The sequence below is a fragment of the Mugil cephalus genome, chromosome 9 (genome assembly GCF_022458985.1).
Source record: "Mugil cephalus isolate CIBA_MC_2020 chromosome 9, CIBA_Mcephalus_1.1, whole genome shotgun sequence".
Lineage (NCBI taxonomy): Eukaryota > Metazoa > Chordata > Actinopteri > Mugiliformes > Mugilidae > Mugil > Mugil cephalus.
In genome coordinates, this window is record NC_061778.1 from 20064076 (window position 1) to 20080126 (window position 16051).

The 16051-nt window shown below is 43.0% G+C and overlaps 1 protein-coding gene across 3 annotated transcripts in view; it reads left to right on the forward strand.

The window, feature by feature from the left end:
- Positions 1–571: 571 nt before the first annotated feature.
- Positions 572–16051, forward strand: part of pik3cb (phosphatidylinositol-4,5-bisphosphate 3-kinase, catalytic subunit beta) — a 46757-nt gene continuing 31277 nt past the window's right edge. The window contains exons 1-2 of one of the 3 annotated variants that reach the window (XM_047593922.1): positions 572–950; positions 11572–11651. The gene's annotated coding sequence lies outside the window, so the exon portion shown is untranslated. Of the gene's footprint in view, positions 951–9803; positions 11652–16051 lie in introns of those variants that run through there. The other 2 variants (XM_047593920.1, XM_047593921.1) reach the window with 2 other exon arrangements.

Consider the following 16051-nt stretch of genomic DNA (forward strand, 5'->3'; position numbering starts at 1 on the left):
AAATCTGCATACCCTCATAGGTCTCTGGTTCAGACAAACAGTCATAACACCGGGAAATGTATATATGTAAACAGTGTATGTTCTCTCTCTCTCTCTCTCTCTCTCTCTCTCTCTCTCTCACACACACACACACACACACACACACACACACAAATACATACATACATACATACATACATACATACACATCATTGTTTCTTATAAGCTATGCCTTCAGGTAAAATGAGATGCCATCACATAAAAAAAACAAAACAAAAAAAAAAAAACAAGATCTGACCCATGTTGTGTTGATACATAAAAGAAAAACTAGTCTGTGGGGAGTTGGCTATCTTAAGCTGGAGTCCTACAAATTTTTACCCGTCAGTGTTTTGATATGTATTTAAATAAGCATAAAACCCCAACGAAACCCAAGAAAAAGCCTAGCCTACTCCTGGCTGTTCAGCTTCAGTGGACCGGTTCCAAGAAGAGCTATCTGGAGATACTATCAGTTCATATCTAGCCTATAGGCCATGCCCCATATTCCAAGCGTTCACTGTAGATAGTGTCCTCTCTTTGTAGTTCCTAATGTAGCCTCTAACCGCGTTTTCCCATTACCCAGGAAACATTTCCTCCGGTATTAGCCCTTTATGTCAGCGAGAGGTTTTATTGTCGAGGATTTTTTACCGGATGTCCTGTTCTTCTCGTAGGCGCTGTGGCTTTATAGTGGTGAGGGGAACGGAGGGAAGCACATCGGCGGTGATTCACCTTCTGAAACAAACAGGAAGCGTACCGCGGTACTGTCCACCTGTGAGATCCACCTTCTTGGAGAGACTCAGTATCTGCGCAGTGCTCGTCACGCTGGCTCTTTGTATCCGACACTTCTGCGTGCGCCTGCTGAGACGTAGCAGCGACATTAACTTTCAGCTGTTTCGTGTGTTCTTCAGCGACCTCACGCCAGAGAGCGAGTAAAGGTGAGTCTCCGCGCGTTCTTTTCCAATTATTTGATTGATTTTTTAGCGCTAGGACGTCACGCCGAACTCCGCTCAACAGTTTTGACGAGTGAGTGTCACAGTTATTGTTGCTTAGGTCAGCCATAAAAATGTTGACACAACTTAAGAATGCGAGCTAATCCAGAGTACCCACATTTCTCGACACTCCTAAAATAGCACGTCTGTATAAAACGATTATATCTAATGTTGCCTTAAAGCTGATCAAACCATGTGTTGTCAGCTGTGGTGTAAAAAAAAAAAAAAAATCAAATTTTTCAAGTTTTCTTTAAAGTCTTTCCAGAAAACATTGTTTTCGTGTCAGTGATTCGTTTCTTTGTCTGCATTGTTGTGCCAATAAACAAGGCAACACCAGGCTCATGAGATCTCCAACCAGAGTGTGTTTGTTGATCTGCTACAGAGGTAGCTGTGATCATACCAGAGTCTAACTGAAGTGAGCCTGGTGCCTCAAGGGCCTGGTTGTAATTCTCCTGTTGCTTGGGAAAGATGTTAGTTTTGGGCAAAAAAAGACTGAAACGTTCTTGTTTTTTTTTAACATACAAGTACTATTTACCGGATCTTTTTTTAAGCCATTGATCCTGCTTCTAACTTTAGGAAACACTAATCTATAAAAGTGGTCGAAGTGACCCTTGTGACACTACTCCACTGACGACAGCTTTGTCTGTTATATGGTTGAGAAATGGACAGCAGGGCCAAATAAAGAGGATGTGAAACTTTGAAGAGTGATTTGTGTAGTCAGCTTTTCTGTCATAATCATATTAGTCTTGCGTCTGTGTTTCATTGTGAACTGTACCAAAAGGCTCAGTTCTCGATATGCTGTTTGGCGGTCAGGCTATGTGATTTTCTCCTGGTTTTGTTGGAGTGAAGAGGTTTCATAAAAACCCTTCGTTTTAATTTGTTCAGACGCAGTGTTTGTCCCAACTAATCAGTTTAACTTTAGACGTTGACAGTATGTTTGTAGGTTGAATTCAGATTTTGGCATTTCTGGTAAAACAGTATAAGATCTGATCTAATATGTCTTTTTATTTGTTTTAATGAAACAACAGTTGTTTAATGTCTTTACGCTTTGTTTTCTTGCACCCGCTCTCCCTGTTGATCATTCATAGTAATACCACTGAATAAACAATGGGAATTAAAGTTTAATTTGGGCTCAGTTTGTGGTTGTAGAGCTGGTCAGCATTTTAGTGTTCTTAATGTTGTGAGCGGAGCTGCATCCATAACAACCGTCTTGCCTCAAAGATTCTCCTCAGACCATCTATTATTTTCATTGCACACTAATGTTGCAACTCACACCTGTGCTTTATGGTAGTTTTGGATGCAAACTGGTTTATAAAATGTAATATTCCAGATTAGCCAACAACTGAAATTGCATGTGATTTGTTTAGCTATGAGCCATTTTGCCTTTGATTTCCAGAAAATGTAATCACTTACATGACTATAGAGCAATGATATAATATTACACATAACTCCATGATAGTGGACTTTATTCATAGCAATCACTCCCAACATAACCCGAGGCACTTTAATCTCTGAAGAGGGATAACCTGAGGGCCAAACAACATATTACAGAAAGCAACATTTCCCAATAGAGTTGGCCAATATTTTCTGCCTCTTCAGTTTTTCTACCACTTTGGGGAATAGTTCTGTCCCGTTTCATGCATTTCATGTTATTTTGATCAGGCACTGGTCCTGGCTGCCCTCGGCTGGGCAGGATCTGCTGTCAGGTCCCCACTGAGGTAAAGTTAGAAAACACTGATAAGGCTAACTGACGTCACTCTACAGACATCAGCCAACAATGCAGCTATTTACTCCAAGCCAGATTTAGTCCCAAAGCAGGCCTCTCTGAGAAGCTGGGCACAAATGAACGCAGAATTCTAAACAAGTGTTTCAGAGAAAGACGAGAAGTTTTTTAACTGTGGTGATGCCTGCTTCATATGTCAGTGACTGTACAAATTTGTCTCGCAAAGAGTGGTCACTTTCTGATTTCTGACATGGATTTGGATTGAGCTACCTAGACATGAACATGATTAACAATATGTCATATTTAGTTGTGAAGTAGAGACAGAGAAAGGTGGACTGCAGTTGGACCGAAAGTATGTCTCAGTGACGGTGAAATTCAAAGTGTTCGGTCCTTGTGGCTGATATCACCAGGCTGACGTTACAAAGCAGCAGGGTTTCTAGTGTCACTAATCAGAACAACAATACGTTTTCTATCATTATCAGCATGCTCGGCCTCAGCGGCTCTTCAGCTCTTAGATGAGCACGTCAGAACTTCAGGGTGTAACTGTATACGGCAGCGCGGTTAAGCCAGAGATGCAGGGCACTCTGTAACAATGATATATTTTTCATTGTTTTGGCTCTAGTCCGAAAAAAGTTGGATTTCAAGTGAAACAATCACTACCAGGGTGTTCTCATCCTTACTGGGTGAACAGTGTGGGAAAGTCAACACTTCAGCCTCTTTAGCCTCTCTTCCACCACACGGCCATAATACTCATATATGAGGCATGCAATAGGGACTATACTACCGTGAAAGATTAATATCTCGGTAAAATAATAGCAGCAGTCCTCTGTTAATGTTTTTGAGTTTTCAGTCCAAGAGATTTGATCTACAGATTTGAGAATAATTACTACAGCTGTTTGTGTTCAGTTTGTGTTTGACAGGCTCTCTGTGCGTTGAGCAAATGCAGCTGATGTTTGCCTGCCGAGGGCGTTTTGAGATCCACTTTGTCCGTGATTGCCTGCTGTCTTTCACCACTTTTTATACATTAGGCCTAACTGGCAGCGTTATTTAGCACTCAGGGGATGAGCCGTGAAGTAGCCTCGGATGAAACGCTGTTTTTCAGTGAGCGTGTTAGAAAAACGCGTTCATGTGAAGTCTGTGCATTTCTTTTTATGGGACCCACTTTTGCAGATTTAATTTAACGTTCTCTTGTCAGCATCTTTGTGTGGATTAATACACCTGCCTGTGCTGCAATTGTCCCTTATCATTTGTGCCAACCCCGTTCTCCCTCTCCCTCTGTCTCTCTCTCTCTCTCTCTCTCCCCATCTCATTCTCTCATTCACATTTCCTGCTGTTATACTTTTAATCTAATCACCCCTTCTTACAGCGTAAGGCTTACATAACATCCTCTCAAAGAGCAGTATGAGAGGTAGACAGTAAAGGTCTATTTTTCTTTTGTGTTTGTGTGAATAGGCGTGTGCTCTTTGTTTTTTTTACAATTAGTCCGCTAGCTTTTAGGATCATAGTTGCATTATCTTAGCGCAATTCATCTTCTGCTGTTCAAGCCGCTGTTCGAGAGAAGAGGATGTTCAGTTAGGAATCTAAATCAAATGTAACTGTGCTGCTTATCATCGAATTATACTTGGAAATGGAGATTGCCACATACAGGAATGTGACTGACTCTGAGGTGAGAGTGGCCTCCTGTGATTCTCTGCTTTTCTGCGCAGCAGGCCGAGACTTGCTAAAGAATGCCGTGAATACAGCCTGAGAGAGTTGGGGAGCATTGCTGGAGGATGTACAGTAAAATATCTTACATACAAACCCTGTGTGCATCTAGGTGTAGTCATCTTCAGATGTGTTTGGAAACACCTTCGCGTGTATCTAATTGGACCGATACCAAAAGTCTGTGGCGGGTGTGACGCGCCTCCTTTCGCTCTGCGATCTCAAATTAAACCTGTGAATCTACAGGCATACAAGCTTCCACTTTCTCAAGTCACTTTTGGGTGGAAATTTGAGAAAAACCCCACTAAAACATCATAGCATCTTCAGTCGGTTTTGTGTGGTGGAAGTGCAGACTCAACCGACGTGAGACGTGTTTCAAGCCGCTCTGTGCTGGTGTCACACTTGTGTGAGGGTGTGACATGTTCGACTTGAAAACTTTCCTCATTTTGCAGCAGAAAAACAGACCGAGTATGTATGCTGGCAAAACGGTTCTGAATTGCTATCTTCTTGCGTAAAAGGTTGTTTGTCAGACCGTGCAAAAGAGTTGAGGACATTGTGACAGTAAGACATTCAGCTTATCAGCATTACAAATGATCAGATACCAGAGAAGCATGTCAAACACTGAAAATGTCCAATGAAACAATTCATTACAAGAAGTAGAACAACCCTGTGATGTAGTTTAATTATGCACAAAAGCAAGCGCTCACATTGGACAAACAACTGTTTCTAAGTTATCAGTGCTTAATGCATAACCTTTTTTTTATAACCAGTGCAATTTCCGAACTCCCCTGCAAAAACAAGCATGATGACATTTGGTTTAGCGTGGATGGAAAGCTAATCTGAGATAAGCTGTGGAACACATTCCTGGCTAGACGCGGCCCATATGAAAACACGGGGACGCCTAAGCTAGCAGTCAGCTAACTTAATCTCAACCTGGAAAAAGTCTTCACAGCTGTGGTGGTGGAGCTGAAATACAGTCCAGTCTGACGGCAGAATAAATCTTCATTTAAGCACCGGATTCTGAGACTGTTTATTTTCATAGTCAGTAGAACATCTAATGAGGGCAACGTCAGTGCAGTAAACTCAAGTGTCTGTTATCACATTTCATGTTGCTATCTATAGCTGGAACACCGGTATACTATTGACTTTTTGATATGAGGTGGCATATGTTTTTGTTTTTTCTTTCCTTTATGATGTTGAAGATGATGTTTCTCAGTGTTACAGTTCCCTGACTACAACACACTGACTTTGAGACTAAGTGCACATAAATAAGCAAAAAAAAAAATTCTAAATCGAGCCTGCCAGTTGTTTTACTTCAGCCAAACACGCAGTGAGTGGGAAAAAGACCTTCTGACGTGGTGATAAATTGGCACAAAACACTGTTTTTAATTATTCAATCCACGTTACGATGACATAATATCGTACCACCTGTAATAAACAGGTAAACAAGCGCACGTCTGCGGCTGCTGGTCGTCTCCTAGCAGACAGTTCGGTGCGTTAACCGCAGCAGCCGCCCCGCGATGCACAGATAGCGTCAGGTTATGACATCCCTCGGGGGCTCGAGCCTCGGCTCTGTAACCCGAGAGTTCAGAACCTCAGCCTCGCATCGCTATGGCAACACTTTCTCACCGCGCGGGTCCCTTTCTGCAACAGCTGATGACACACGCACGCTCTGTCCCACACAAACTCTGTTGTGAGCATGAGTCGAGCCTTGTGATGTCTTTCGCATGCGTGCGTATGGCTCAGCACGCGGGGCGCGCCGAGGCGCCTCCACTTGCCGCTTGACGTTACTTCTACATTCCTTCACAAATGTATGAAGAAGTTGCGGAAAACTGCCAAGCTTTAAGCCTATTACACGTTAAATGAACGTGGCCGGGGTGGTGTGTAGTGGGCCACAGAGAACATATGGAGTTGGTGAAATACTCGCTAATCTTTTGGATGATTTCCAGAATAGACCGTATGCACAAAAGTCCATTTTGAGAAACGTGATCTCTTTAGGGTTGAACTATATTTTACCACAAGGCGACGTCTTCTAACTTCCTGTTCTCTGTGTGTGCTTGGTTTAGTACAGTGTCAAGACGTTATGTCCCCCTCGGTCTCGTTTTCACCTCTGTCGTCTCCTCTGTCCTGTAAAACTGTCTGCTTTTAGTTAGAGGTCGTTCTGCGTCTGCCTGCGTTGTAATTAATAAACTTGTGAGTGATCCGCTGCGCTACCCCAGGCTGAGGTAGACTTTGCTCTGTCACACTGTCGGAAGGTAACTGATTTACAGTGTCTGAGAGAAACTTTTGAGAATCCACATAGATACACTTGCTCTCCACCCACCTAAGGGCAGCTTCACAATAGCGGACTATAAATAGAGATTGAAGCAAGTAGCTAAAAGGGAAATGGGGGAAGAAGTGCGTAAAGGCCGTGGGTGGACTCAGACAGGAGTCATGCATTGACTGAAAGACTTCTAAGTAAAGTACTTCAGACTCTGATAACCGTAGTATCATGTGTGTGTGAGTTTCCCATGTTTTTCTGTGACGGAGATTTATAAACATCCCACTGTGCTAATGAATGGGTGTGAATTGTTTTTAGAAATGAACAGACAGTGGCCTTTTGTTTATGGTAGGGCAGTGATGACGCATAGTCAAATGTAATAGCGCCACTGACTACACTTGGTTTGTGGAGTGCATGAAATGTGTGCTCTAGTGAATTCCTCTTGCGCTACTTTTGCGTGATGGGGCTCATTGTCTTAAAAAAAAAAGTTGTAGTTAATGTCTCAAAGTTTTATTTTCCATTCATACCCGTGGTAGAAACAAAGAAAAAAAGTTTTTCTTTCCTTGCACAGTTCTCAGGTATTTTTAGCTGTTTGTTGACATGATAGACTGTATTTATGTGTAGGCTCTGAGGTTGCCTCATTGTGAGGTACAGTCAGGAGACAATGGTGGTGTGAGAAGGGGAGTGCCCTCTGGGACATTTGTATTCTTATGCAACCCCGAAGGCTACCAAAAGACACCTGCTTACAATAGGATCTTTGATTAGCATTTGTGGCCTGAGGGATGTAAGGAAATTAGGGATATTTATGAGAACAGCAGGAGGTGAAAACATGCTCCGTGAATGACACACATGACCCATTCATTGTGCGACAAAGGGCATATAGGCAGATGAGGTGCGTGTCTGAGTGTTTGGCAGAGCCTCAAGGTGAGGGACAGGAGAGACTTGGCTGTTGACGAAGCCCCCAGTCATTTTAGGATTGTGCATTCCTCACATTCCCGTACCAGGGGATGGGTGGAGGAGAGGAAGGGTGTGTGTGTGTGTGTGTGTGTGTGTGTGTGTGTGTGTGTGTGTGTGTGTGTGTGTGTGTGTGTGTGGTTATGGGGAGAGAGAAAGCCCTATCCAAGTAAGTTGCACACTGATAAGAGATGCAATAATTTGCGGGGCGGTTCTGAAGATGAGAAAATATCGTGCATGCTTGGTCAGTGCGTCCAGGACAAACTGGAGCGTGTGTGCAGTGGATTCCTTTTGCGCAAGTGACCGCACTAGATGCACATTAAACGTAAGGCCAACGTCACCAACCACTGCTGTGTGCATTGTGCTGGAAATTGTTTTCCCTGTGCCGTTTCCCGCAGAAATAACTTCTCGCTGAGTGAGTGGCTTAGTTTCTTATACTAATGTTGTTGTCTTCCGTGGCCAGCCTAGCCATTACGCTGTTGCTCACTTAAGTAGCAGTCACTTCTTTACCCACAGTAAATGCGTCTTTGGTAACCGTTTGAAGACTTTCCCAAACAAGATGCCTTTTAAGGTTGAATATTTTTTTTCTAAAAACAAAACGTGGGAGATACAGCACTCTGTCTGTGTCTGTTAGTTTTGTCTGTTTGCTTATGCAACATGATATGAAACATGATTAATATAGATTAAAAATGTATGATATTTAATCGTGATTAATCGAAATGAATCCACGGCAACCCAGTGATTAATCTGATTAAAGAATTTAATCGTTTGACAGCACTAATAAATCATTTTCTTTATGTTGACTGAGGGTTGTACCGACTAGTCGACTTGTTGCGCCGTGACCCTTTAAACATGAAGTCGACTATTTAGCCGCTAACGTGACAACAATAACACTGACAACTGACCAATGAGGAGTCCAGTGGATCATTGCAGCAAACTAGCAACGGCTCATCAAGTGTATGGAAATACTTCATTAAAGATGAAGCCAGTGTGCCAGTCAGTCCTAAACTACAACAAAAGTAATGCTGCAATGCACACCCATGCTTTTGTATTGTTTTGTTTTTCTGCTGCATATTAGAAGTGTCAGGCTGATGGTGTTTATTGTGTTGAGGCGGGCTATGGCCCAGAGCCACCATCTTCATGCTTGAGTTACCTTGCAGACAAGCCTCCATAAGTTCTTTTTGTGAGGCCCCTACAGGATGTATGCAGGCCAGGAATATAGATTTCATTGTTGCAAACCATTACTTTCTGTTGTGTTCTTATGTGTGATGACCCGAATTTCACCATTTATTAGCCAACTTCAAAAAATCCAATGTCGTTCAACCCCTAATGTGACCTAGCTCTAATAATGTGTTCTTCGCACTTAAAGATGATAGGTCGTTAAGGGAAATGAAGGCTTGAAGAGAAAAATATCTGGGTGTCTGTGTCTTCTTGTTCCTGAAGAACACACTTTTGAGAAATAACCTCACAGCTCGAAGAAACCCTTTTAGCCACAGATCATTTTTGGAGTCCGCGATTAAAGGCGTTATTTTTGTCACCAGCCTAAAAACAAACTAAAAACCCACTGACATTACAGTACAGTCATTTCCAGAGCGTTGAGACGGGGCCCGGGGGGGTGACCCTCCAGCAAAAACGTCATAGCTGAACCTCTCTATAGTGAATCCTCTGTCTGTCTTGTTCCAGAAATTTCTCCAAAAATCACTGTAACAGACACACTCGCTGTGAATCATGTGATGCTTTGAGTCGAATCCAGTTGGGGAGTTAAACATTGACTGTCTCTTGCCTGAGATTTTATCATGTTAAACGGCACATTTCCTGGAATTGGTCACCAAGTTCCACTGTCACGCTTGTACACAAAAATTTGCCTCTATAGCCGATTCTTTGCAAAGCAAGAGTCATTTTTCTCTCTATGAATTCGTTATCTGTCCTGTTATTAACTTATAAATATTCTTACGCTTATACATCTCTGACTGACACACACTCCCCGCGGTTATTCTTGTGAACCTCTCTGCGTTACACCCTGGTAAACAAGATAGAGCATCTTAACCACTGGGGAAAAACAGGAAGTTTACTGGCCTCAATCAGAGCGTGTGCATTGCGTGTCCTCGGCTTGTTCTGTATGTCCTCACTGTGTATTTTTGCCTGCAGTATATTTGTTTTCCATATCACTCGGTTCACATCTTGCTTTCCGTAGTCGCAGCTCTTTGAGCTGACGGAGAGGCCTACGGACAGCCTCAGGCCTCTCCGTCTATACGCCACATACAGAGCTCATGTCCTGCACTTCCTGTTTAATCTGAACATTTCAAGTTACACCCGATTTGGCCTCTTTTACATTCAGTTTCTACATTCACAGTCAATAATCGCCCATATTCGAACATAAAGCCGGCCATTGAGAGAATACATGGACAGCTAGAATTTCGTTAACCACTCAGGACTGTCTCAACAAGCCTTTTTATTTTGAGTGTTAAATGATTCAACGACTTTTCGCTGTAGATGTGACTTAAACTATATTATCTGAGTAATTCAAATTTTCGTCGTGAAACCTTGTGCTTCCACTCAATGATAAATGTGTTTTTCAAGTACTTTGAGCCACTACAAAAAAGCTCAAATCATTATGTGCAATGATTTTTTCTTTTACTAAAACTGGGAAGAATGAAAAAATCATCTTTGTTATCCACTTCTGTTGTTCAAATGAAGTGTTTCTTCAAACACACCTGCTTGTTGTCCTTTACTTGACTGTTTAAGTTTCCACTCTTGGAAAATGAATTCCACCAAATCCATTCTCTGGCTGTGTGCCTTCTCAGTGATTTTTTAAGTTATCATCACTGTGTCTTTGAGCACGAGGAATGATTAGGTGTCACAGAAAAAGGAGTCAGAGTGAGTAGATTGTAAGAAAAGGGGTCAGTAGTAATATCGAGGCTAATATCCATAAACCAATACCGATACTTTTAGACGCCTACTTCTGTATCTGTATATGTATATTCTTTGTGGTCTCATTCTACATTCTTTATCATTTCATATGTTTTTGTTAAGAAACAAGTGCACGTTGACATGATCTCTGTGTTTATACCTGTGATGGGCTCTGTGATGTGTTTTCTCTATATATTCCTGGATGTTGCCCATCTCTCTGAAGGGTTTCCATCATAGAGGTCTTTCTCAGGTGTGGGGGCATCCCCCCCTCCTCTAATCGCCTCGGCTCTACCTCGTCATGCTCTTCTGTGTGGTTCATTTTCAAGTGTTTGTTCAGATTTGCGGCGTTGCCACATTACCTTTCGACACCGGTCACGTGTTACTTCTTCTGCGTTGGCTGAAGTGAAATAACTCCAGGTGATGCTTCTTTCTATGTCTGCCACGCTGCAGCTTCATTCATTCTCTCCTGTCATGTTGTGACTGACAGGACAGGGCTGCTGTTGTGTGTGTGTGTGTGTCCACATATCAGTGTTGAGCAGAGAGGAATCCAGAAGGAAAACCTGTATCCTGCATAAATATTGACTACGGATTTTCCTTTATTGGAACTGATTACAGACTGTTGACACAAATGTATTAATATTTCTTGTGAAAGCGGACTTGGGATCGATATTTTGATGTGAAGATAGATTCTAAAAAAACGCACATCTAGATCGAACGTGTCAATATTTGTGGATCGATACACACATCCCTAGTCAATAGCAGGGTTTAATTTTGAGCTCTTTGTACCCTCTGTTGTCTTACCTCGAATGCTGGGGCCATGGAGCTAACCTGACTCCAGTCGGTCATTGTTTCTCACCTATAGACAGTTTCTCTTCTCTGTATTTAAAAAAAAAAAAAAAACAAAAAAAGACCACTTTATTAACTTTCATCCATTGTCTCTCAAACCTGCTCTTCAACTTTCAACCCCATTTTTGTCTCACCCCTCCCCTAACAGTCAGTTTTGTCCTCTCGTTCAACAGATGCAGTGTCCCAGAAGCTGCCCAGACGCCCCCAGTGAGCAGCAGAGGCACAGGAAATAAGAGATTTCAGGAAACAGCAGGTAAGTCCTCAGTATGTGCGTTAGCATGCTGTATCTTGTAATCATCTTGACCTACTTTACCTATGAAGCTGTCCAGCGTGTGTGTGTGTGTGTGTGTGCGTGTGTTCGCGTGCGTGTGTGTTCCGGTGTGAAACTGGGAGAGGAGAACTGGAGCGCTGACTCACTTGGAATCTGGGAGAGTGGGCCTCGTCCTGACAGGAATGTGTGGATGTCAGCCAGCATACTTTACTTTCATGTCAGAGATCAGTGTTACACCATCCCAGTAAACTCTCACTGCCTTGTTTCCGATGTGCCGTGTCCTCCGTACTGTACGACTAGTCTGGACGGCGCACCGTGTGTCAACGATCAACACTGCACAACCGCGTGTAAATGATCAACATTCCTTGATTTCTTGTTGCGTCTCTCGACTCTAGCCACCGCAGTAAAATAAATGTAGTTGAGTCATTTCCTCATCATGCATTGTGACATCTACAACCAGACTTTAAACTGTTTACATAACAGCGAGTCCTTAATGTAGGAAATATTGACCCGGGTGAGCCGGTCTGCAGTCCCTGTTTCATGTTGATCTGATGGATGGCGCGGTAAAATGTGGAACGCTCAGCATTAGTGATCCAATTAGTCAGTTCAGCCCTTGTTTACCTTTTTCCTTTCCTCACTCGCCACATGCCCTTATGCCCCATTAATGCGCAGTGTAAGAACGTCGGGCCGAAGCGGTTTTTGAAGCAGCTTGATGAAACATGCAGTGAACTTGAACTGTGGGAAACTGTGGCGACACTCTGAACTCCAGTGGGTGAAAATGACGCACATTTGTTGGCGCATGCTTAAAGAGGTGTCGATTAACAGTTTTAGTCATGTGTGTGTCATTGGGGGTAGGCGCTGAGCTAACTTCCTCATCCTTTCGGGCGAGATTCTTTATAAATGCAGGTAATGCAGGTGCAGCTTAGACATCTTTGAGAACGCTACCGTTATTACGTGCTGTCACTCAGTGCCGGTGGCCAATAACCACCAGTAATCGGTGCAGATGCCTCCCACCTGCGCTCTGTTTTCCCTGCTTCCTGCACTCCTACTCAAATGTGGAAAAAATAGCTCGATCAAATTACTCATGCTATGTTCTCTGTTTGACGATCTTAACACCAACACTGCGGTATTGTCACCACAAAGGATACCGAGTATTAATGGCGAAGAAATTAGCGGCTTTCCATTTTTCGCAGAAATGACCTCAAGTGTCCTGCTCTGCTCTGAGTGTTGGCGATCAAGCAGTCTGCCATAACTCTTTCGCTCACACAATCCTAGGAAGCCCTGCCCTTGGCCTCATTCTTAGTGTGCTTGGTTGGCATCATCTTTATGGCACTGACCTTGCTACCAGAGGTGGCGTATAATTAGACGTCGTCTGTGTTTTCAGCTGGAGAAAAACATGCGCTGCAACAGGAAAAAAAAAAAAAAAAAAAAAAGGCAGCGGCCTTGCATGCAGCGTTCTACTGTTTTCTGTCTACGGTTATAAAAGGATTGCCTTTTCTCTGTAGATGGCAAAGATAACACTTCATACCTGGCACTGGTTCTTGTGGCTAACTTTGGCTTTTGTATTATATTAATAGTTAAACAGAAAGAGGGGCGGTTGCATAAACTGAAGGGGGCGGGCGTCAGCGCGTCATTTACAGCAGCAAAGTGTTCCCAACAACCCAGTCACCTCTACGGCATAATGATAGCCGGAGTCGAGCAATGTCTCCCGTTTCCAGGCTCGTGTGTGTTTGTGTCATTCAGTGCCAATGTGTGGCTCTTTGTTTATGAGGGAGATAAATGGTGGTTTGGCAAGATGCTGGGAGACCAGCGCTGAAAAATCGGCAGTGTGTGTGGGAGCCGTCCCCTCCGCATTCACAGCATCTCTGTCTTATTTTTGTCTGTTTCTTTCCACCGTTTCCCGATATAATCAGCGGCTGCCGTCTTGTGAAGGCTTTGTGGCTGTTTGTGACTGGCTGGGATTTTCTATAAATCTATTTTCAAACTTCCTGCTTTTGAAGAGTCGTGTTGCAGTGAGCTGTTCTTCTGTCATTCACCTTAAACAACCCCTCGCTTTGCTCTGCCTTAACCATTGTTAACATGTGGCTCTATCAGACCACTCTGTTTTCACAGTAAATTATTGTAATGTTGTTTTTGTGCAGAATAGTTTTTCCAAATACAGATTCTATTTTAAATGATCAATCATATATTTCCTCTTATATAACTACGGTTGACATAATTAGCCTCCCCAGGCAGGCTTGGGGGAGTTTTAGTGGTCCTTGGAGAGAGACACATGAGACGAGAACCCAGTGTGAGATGGAATATGTTGTAAGATCAACAGAACATTAATTATTGAGAATTGATTTGTCCTGTTTGCGTAGACAGGCAGATTTTATAGCGGCTCTGACTATAACACACAGTTCATAGAAGCCGTCAAGTGGCTTTAAAACAACCGGCATCTTCAAGGTGTCACACTCCCCTAACTCAAATCCATACATAAACACTTTGTAGGTAAGGCTGTAAATGTGTGCACTGACAGAGGACCCATTTGGTTCTCATTTACACACCAGATCAGATTAGAAACCACAAAACCAGTCTCCCTGGAGCAAACCAAAGCATTTGGCTACAACACCAGCTCCCAACTCTTCAGTAAGTCCTACGTACGGTTTGTTTTCCTGAGTCGAATCCTCTGCTTACATTCAGCAGATAGTTATCACTTACGTTAACACGAACTGTTTTGGACGACCAAGATCTCACAACAACAAAACTACTCTGCGGCGTACACTTCTATCCAAAATCATTAAATCCATAACAGCGGCGTTACACATTATGGCTTCCAGCAGTGGCTCCAAAACTTAACAAATGATCACCTATCAACCTATCAAAGACAAGTTAAAAAAAATAAAAAAGTAGCAACGTGTCCTGGAGGTAAAGCCTCTGCCTTCCTCAAGAAGTGGTGCAAACTACTTGTAATGACTGGTCCTGTCAACAAATCTAACTGCAGCTTCTTCAGTGTAGTTTGAAGACGTCACCTTGGGCCTCAGGAGTCCCAAAGTTACTGTTCAAGTAATACATTTCTAAAATTAAAAGTAGTAGTATAGATAGAAAGATAAGTACTATCTATAGCTAAATGTAATGTGGGTCTGTTGATGTAATAAGCAAGCTATATTAACCGGTGGTATCAGATTTCATTTTCACTTACTACTGTAAGATGTGGTCATAAAAAATGGTAATGTTGTCTCCAGTGGAGGGGAAAAAAAAAAATGAAAATGACCTCAAGTTAAAGAAAAAGGCCCCTCCCTAATGCTAGCCGTTCATTGTTTCCTCTTTGTTAGACTTTCCAAGGAAAGATTACTCTGCCTTTTTCAAAAATACAACCTGTTGTGTCAAATGGAACAAAGGCTAATCTTCATGTCGCCCTCACAGCGCAGCTGTCCGCACACAACCGGGGATCATTGGATGCTGAGGCAGAGGAAGGTGGAGCTTAGGCCTCCAGTTATTCAAATACTCCCTTTAAAGAGGCAAACAAGGAAGTTGCTGCTTATTATTCAAAATAGACATTTTGCTTTGATGACCTCAAGTTCAGCTGCAGAAGATAAGGATTTGTTTTTCTAGAAATGGCCCAGGAAACTTGTCTGTTTCACTTGCTGCCAAGTGCAGACAGAGAGTAGCGCACTGGGCATTTCTGAGTGGCTATGTCTGCATTCAGTGTCTCCATTTCCTGTTTCACAGAATCAGATTGGGATGGCAGACTTTGCATGTGTGTTTTATTTCCTACAACACTCCATTTTTGTGTGCAGTGTAGTGTGTGTGTATCAGAACTGGTTTTGAATAATCGTGATCATCAACCTGTGATAAAAGTTTGCATGGGCTTCAGCTTTTCAGTGAACGTACGCTAAACAGCAGCTATGTTTGGTCGCGCTGCTTTCATGTCTGTTAGGAAAACCGGCGTGTATTTACTGCAGTACTGAGTTTAAGGAGTACTGCTTCAACTAACAAGGAGCTTATTTACGCATGTTGAGACTCTGACCCAGTTGACCGTGTGGGGGTGTGGATCCTGGAGGTATGAGTAAGGGCCGCCCGAAGCTACAGATCCCACATAGCAAAATACGACCAGGACCATGTGACTAAGTTGCCCCCCCTCCCCCGCCTCCTTCTGTTTTTACTTCTCAGTGAGTGTGTTGGTCTGTGAGGCCAAGCTGGCAGGGAAAGGGCAACACAAGGGTAGTGTTTGTGCAGGGCACGGGACCGTCCTTGGTGGCATGCACGTACACATACAGACATGCACACACACTTGCCAAAAACAGAGGCTTATTGTGGACAGCCAGCCCAGTTGGGTCCACCCACTACAGTCACACATTGTATCACATTTTGCATTTCCATTTCTCTTTCTCTTATCTTTT